We start from the raw sequence: 6,781 nt of genomic DNA, 5'->3' as shown, positions 1-6,781 counted from the left end.
TTATTATTATCCTATTATATTTCTCTAGGCATTTAATTTTCTTGAGGCTTGCATAACATCATAAAAACATAAGTCCAAGATCTGTTATTACGAATAAAAATAAGAATCCATTTATGTTTGCTTCCTGTCCCTCTGTCTGTCTCTGGCCTCTACTTCATTATTTTCTCTCCTGTAAGGTAAGTTCCTTGGACAGAAGCAATTTTAGTATACCATGACGGTCATGAAGTTTCAATTAGTACTCAAGGCAGTCAACTTTTAACTAGCTAACAAAGGAATGGATCTGTTGAATTAGAAGGTGTGACAACCAGTTGGACATATAATTCTTTTTTTTTTTTTTTTTTTTTTTTGAGACAGAGTTTTGCTCTTGTCGCTCAGGCTGGAGTGCAATGGCACAATCTCAACTCACTGCAACCTCTGCTTCCTGGGTTCAAGCGATTCTCTTGCCTCAGCCTCCCAAGTAGCTGGATTACAGGCACCTGCCACCACACCCAGCTAATTTTTGTATTTTTAGTAGAGACAGGGTTTCACCATGTTGGCCAGGCTGGTCTCAAACTCCTGACCTCAGGTGATCCACCCACCTCAGCCTCCCAAAGTGCTAGGATTACAAGCATGAGCCACTGTGCCTGGCCTGGACAGATAATTCTTACCTGGCATTTTGAGACCATTCAGTTGGCTGGTATTCAGTAGTTACAGGTTTGTGGTACAATAGGCTGATTTCCACAAGATTAGGTTTACTGCAATCTCAATGTTGTAGGCTTGCAATGTTGAGAGATTGTTGTCATATAAAACAGTAGAAGACTCAATTACACTGCAAGCCTGGAGACAAATTCTTGTGAGGGTGAGGTGTTCTCCTGTAAGATGCCTAATATCCTCTGAACTCATTAAATGGTGCATTCTCTCTCATAGTCACAGTATTTGCTTTTATACAACTCTGGGATCTTCTTGTCTACATGTTTGAGAATCCATGGAGGAATGCTTTGACTAGAGATTCTATAAGAGTTCCATTGAACTGGAATCTGAGATTGCTGCCAGACAATTCTAGACTCCAAATGACATTTAATGAAAGACAAAAATAGGATTATGGTGTGGGCTTGGGTGACTTAGCCTGACTCTCAACAGGAAACAGGTTTGCTACTACAAGCAGGAATGAAAAATAGTATGGATAGAGCCCAGGAGATCTCTGGTGCATCCGTGTTTATTAAGTTGAATAAAAAGCAATATCACAGAGGCAAGACTTCCAGGAGTTGGCTTCTAAGAAATGCAGTTGTAGGCCATAAACTTAGGCAATAAACTCAGACCAGATTAGATGTTAGCTAAAGGAAAAAAAAAGAAACAAGTAAATGAGAGAATTAATGAGATATGGAGATTGTCAATACCAACTATGGCCTTATAACCAGTTATAGATACAAAATAGAGTATACCTGCATTTTTTTCTTGCAGTCATATGTACACACACACACACACACACACACACGCACTGGTAATTATCTCTCTGGTAATTACTCTCTTTTCTTTCCTGTCATATTATTTGATGTTAGTTCATAGTTTAAAGATTATCGAGGCAGAATTATGTTGAAATAAAAAAGGAATGGGCATTCCCTAGAGATCTTGAAACTGAATGTGGTAACTTGTAAGTCTTTGTGGAAGAAATGAGTGTATATTTGATGTGCAAGGCATAGTTATGATGTGCCACATGTGATCACACAGGTAGTTTTATACATCCAAATATATATTTGGAAGTGTTGAAAGGAAAAGAACTAGATATTTTTTGTATGCCAAGTGCTATAATTCTTTTCTACATTTGGATTATTCTTACTTTGTTAATTTTGGTGGGAGACACACTCCATCTCTCAATATAAATTCTAATAAATTCTTTATTTTCAATTTCCCAACTTTCCTTGCATCTGAGGAATAGACATCTGCTCTTAACCGAATGTCCCAAGATAAATAGACTAGAGTAGTTTGTCTTTGCTAGTGATGGCAGTGATGTAATTGGTGTAGGTAGTGGTGGCAATGGTGAAGAAATGGCAGTTGAGGTGATGAAAATGAATACAATGGTAGCAAAAATGGCAGTCTGGTCTGTGGGGCTACATGGGAGTCAATTTTCCAAGTACAATAATGGAAGTGGTAGTAGGGGCAGTATTACGTAGCTGCTCTAATAATAGCAACAATATAAGGGCAACATCTGATATTCATTGGTGTACTCATTAGACCAGTCGTGAGGTGTGATTTTGGGGTATTTTAACTTCACTGTCTCAACTTCATTGCCTTGAGACTGGTTCTCTTGAACTCCTAGTGATTCTGGGAGCAACCCAATATATAATTAATTTAATCAATTTTCTGCTTAAATAAACCAGAGTCGGCTTTAGTTGCTTTAATTAATAACTTGACTGATAAGACCTGTTGATTTAAAGCCTTTCTCTGAGAGAAGGAAGGGGGTCAGGGAGAGGTTTGTCAATTTTTCTGACAACTAAAATTTCTTCATTCTTCTCTGATTAAATTATCCTTTTGGATAAGAGCCTTGCAATTTCCTCCCCATATCTAGATTAAATCCACAAAAACCCTTTCTCCAATAACACACACACATATATATATATACACACATATGTGTGTCTGTGTGTGTGTGTGTGTGTAACTTCCCCAAATACTAGATTACTCTTTTCTTACCTTCAATAGAAGTTTTCTTATATGCTATCATCTGGGATTTCTTGTTGCGGGGGGGGTTCTCTCATTTAAAAAAAAATCTTAAGTGGCTTATAAAATCTCATTTTTAATCAAGGTGTTGACTCAGTGTGAGAGAGAAAAAAGCAAAAAGACTACTTAAATAAAACTGAAAAAGACCTTTAATTAAATGCTGTGTACCTGGAAAATTTGGACTAAGTTTAATACAAGTTAAAAAAAAAAGTAAACTACTGTGTATTTGTTACAAAAAGGATCAATGACAATTACCCATTTGGAAAATGATAAATACTTCATGCTTCTTGAAATTAACTTGATTATAACATATATTCATTTGAAAGAAAAAGATAACATTTTAAAGGGGCACTACACACGTGCGAGAGAAAAAAACAGAAAATTTCCAAATTCGATATGTTTCTTTATATTATGATTTACAGTAATTTAAAGAAATATGTCTACCACTATATCATTTTTTTGTTTTTTAACTTACTTTTTGTTCTGAAAAATTTAATAATAAAAGTTACACCTCTTATCAGAAAAAACACTCCCACAACAACATTTTGCACATAATTTTATGGGATTCACGGGACCTTTGAAGTCCCTTCATTAATCCTTTTTTAGGATCCTTGGTTATCATGTTAAACATCTCTAATCTAATCTACAAAAAGAAATTCAATCAATTTTTCAGCCAATTATGTTTAAATTTATATTATTGTGGTATTGATTTAATATCTTATTTAAGAATATAAGCTTAACTTATTATAAATAATAATCTTATTCCATTGAGTATCTTATGAATAGAGTTTGAGGAAGCATAATACGTTAAAGAATAAATGCCATTAATTCTTTTTAAAACAGGGTCCTATTTCTATTTGATTGAAGTAGTACTCTAAATAGTAGAAAGGGCAAAGAAATCTTTAGTTAAAACAAAAGTAATACAAAAATTTGAATCTGAACAGTCACAGCTGTTCACAACAGCAGGAAGTAAAGTTATTTTAAGAAAGTCCGTTAATGGTTATTTGCACTCCCCCTAGAAGGTAGGCATGTGCCACCTGCTGGTCAGCTAGTTTGAGCTGCGAATATTATCAGAATGTTACATGCATGAGTCAGGAGCCTGGAGTGTGGATATACTTTTCCAAAACAAAACCTGTCGAGAGTCTATCTATGTATGTATGTATGTATGTATCTATCTATCCATCTATCTATCTATCTTCTATCTATCCATCTTCTATCTAGCTCTCTATCCTCTATCTACTCTTCCAAAAGAAGGTATTTCTATTGTAGCATAACTCTAAATGCCCATAGATTTAATTTATGAAGCTATGATGTTAGTTATGTATTGAACTGAAATCTACTTGCTGCACAAACCTAAATGTTTGCTTTGGTGCTGTTGTTTTCTCTATTTATTGAATCTCCCTTTCCACCAAAGCAGATGTATTATTAGAGAGTTTTCAATCAAATTACAAAAATAATCCTTGGGCAAGGACTTATCTATTTATCTATCTTTCAGAGCCTGAGACAGAGATAAATACTAAATGACCTCTCAAGACCTCTTATGGTGATGTTTGAAGATTTATGGACAATTACTTGAACTAAACATGTATAAGATCATAAAATAAGTCTTCATACACTCAAAACTGTTTTTATATAATCCTTTTTATCAGACAACATTGTAATTGGATTATTAATCAATAATAGAAAGGTGATAAGATACTCTTTTGAGAAAAAAAGACAGCATACAATCAATTGGTTAAAATGAAATTTGTAAAGTATTATAAAGCAACAGTCAGCCCTCTGCACCTGTGAGTTTCACATCCATGGATTCAACCAACCACAGATAAAGAATATTTTAAAAAATATTTCATTTATGTACAGACTTTTTTCTTGTCATTATTCCCTAAAAAGCACAGCATAATAACTATTTACATAACATTTACACTGTATTGTTGTACTAATATAAATAATTTAGAGATGCTTTAAAATATACTGGAGGATGTGCAGGGATTATATGCAATACTGTGCCATTTTATATCAGAGACTTGAGGATGTTGGTGTCCATATGGGTCCTGGAACCAAGCCCCCTGGATACTGAGGGGCAACTGCACTCTATATTAAAACTTGTGGAATGCAGCTAAAGCAGTATTATAGGGAAATTCATGGCTTTAAGTCCTTGTATTATAATACAAAAAAGTGAAAAATAAACATTAAACTTAGTAACTCAGAAAAAATGAAAACAGAGACAAAAGACACACAAGAAAAGAACAAAAATGAAAAGAACGGAAATTAATAAAATAGTAAATAGATAAAATGATACACAATTATTTGCTGTGTCAGCAGAGCTAAATGATTATGAGCAATTGTAAAGGCTATGGACATACAGAGGAGGAACAGATTGGCTATGAGGGAAGGGAAGATAAGTGCTATAGTGAGAAGAATTCAACCTTTGGAGTTATTTGATTGGAGCCATTTGCCACTTGCTCTAGATATGTGACCTTTAAGTCACGGAGCTTCCCTAACTCTAAATTTTCTTACGTGCGATGGGATTAAATAATACCTATTTTAAATAATACTTACTTCACAAGGTTTTGGTGAGAAGTAGTTGTTGACCTTATTTAGTATACATCAACTTTGACTCTCACTGCCTCACGAGTGATCTGATACAGCAAATTTCATTTGAGGTTCTGAAATGCTTAATGTATACATTTTTACATGTCATTCATAGCTTATAATACATATGTACAAAACAAAACATCTTTATTATTAGAATTCTAGATTTTAAAAACTCTCTGAATTGAAAAATCATACTGCCTCCCAGTTAACTTTGCCAATTTTCCTTCACATTTTAAAAAAAAACCCTCCCATTTTTAATCCGTTCAATACATATTTACCGTAAGTCACTGTGTGCCAGACCCTGGCCTCAGCAGTCAGGTGTATTGGCTCACTGTCAGCTGATGGATGGCCATGGTCTCTCGGAAGCTGACTGAATTATTTTTTTGTGGGTCATTTTGTTTTGGGTGAAAACATGTTTTGTGTTTGCAATTGTGGAGGGCCAGGTAGACATCAGTTGCAACCAGAAACAAAAAAAGAGCGTATTTGAAGTTTTTAATGTTGTTTTAATTTTTTCCCCGGTGGTTTGACTATGTGTATTGGACTACATACAACTTTTTGCTTCCTTAACCAAAGCTATTTATGTGGACCTTTTATACTGTTGTTAACCATCTGGAACTTTATCTTTCACTTGCAAATTCTGGAGTCATGGAGCTACCATTTGTGTGAAAAATAAAGCAGGTTTATGAAAAGAGATTTGCACTGAAGATGTATCTAGCATTCCATATATTGAAGTTACATAATATCCTGCTATTTTTGGCTATAGTCATAATTAAAAAAAAGTGGCAGAAAAAAGTCTCTTGTGAAGAATAAGAATATTTCGTCCTTCCAACCTGTGATTCTTTGAATGTTAGTGTAGTATCAAGAAAGAAAATATATCTTTTTTTTTTTTTTTCTTAAGACGGAGTCTCACTCCATCACCCAGGCTAGAGTCCAGTGGAATGATTTTGGCTCACTGCAACCTAGAGGCATGTGCCACCATGCCCAGGTAATTTTTGTATTTTTAACAGAGACGGTGTTTCACCATGTTGGCCAGGTTGGTCTCAAATTCCTGACCTCAAGTGATTGCCCTCCTTGGCCTTGTAAAGTGCTAGGATTACAGGCGTGAGGCACCGCACCCAGCCACCAAATTTTTAAAAATTTTAAAATCCAATGTAGTCATCAATCTTGGCAATCAGAACAATTAACTGCCCAGCTAATACAATGAGTCACACTAGAAATGCTTCTTAAAACAAGCATAACAACCACCACCACACCCACCATCACCAAAACCTAAGATTTAGTGGAAAATGGTTTTAGTGGCCTCTTGAAGGTAAGCCATTCTAAAATATACATGGAATTAATGAATAGACCTTTTAAATATTAATTTTTCTTTTCAATGTTTGTTGACATTCTTTGACCTGTTGATTCATGCTGGGATAAGCATGAGTTTTCTTGTACTGATTTTAAAAGCTCCTAATAGAGAAACATTGAGATCCTATAAACACCAGACAGA

The sequence above is a fragment of the Macaca fascicularis genome, chromosome 11 (assembly GCF_037993035.2).
Source record: "Macaca fascicularis isolate 582-1 chromosome 11, T2T-MFA8v1.1".
Classification (NCBI taxonomy): Eukaryota; Metazoa; Chordata; class Mammalia; order Primates; family Cercopithecidae; genus Macaca; species Macaca fascicularis.
This window is presented reverse-complemented; position numbering follows the sequence as displayed.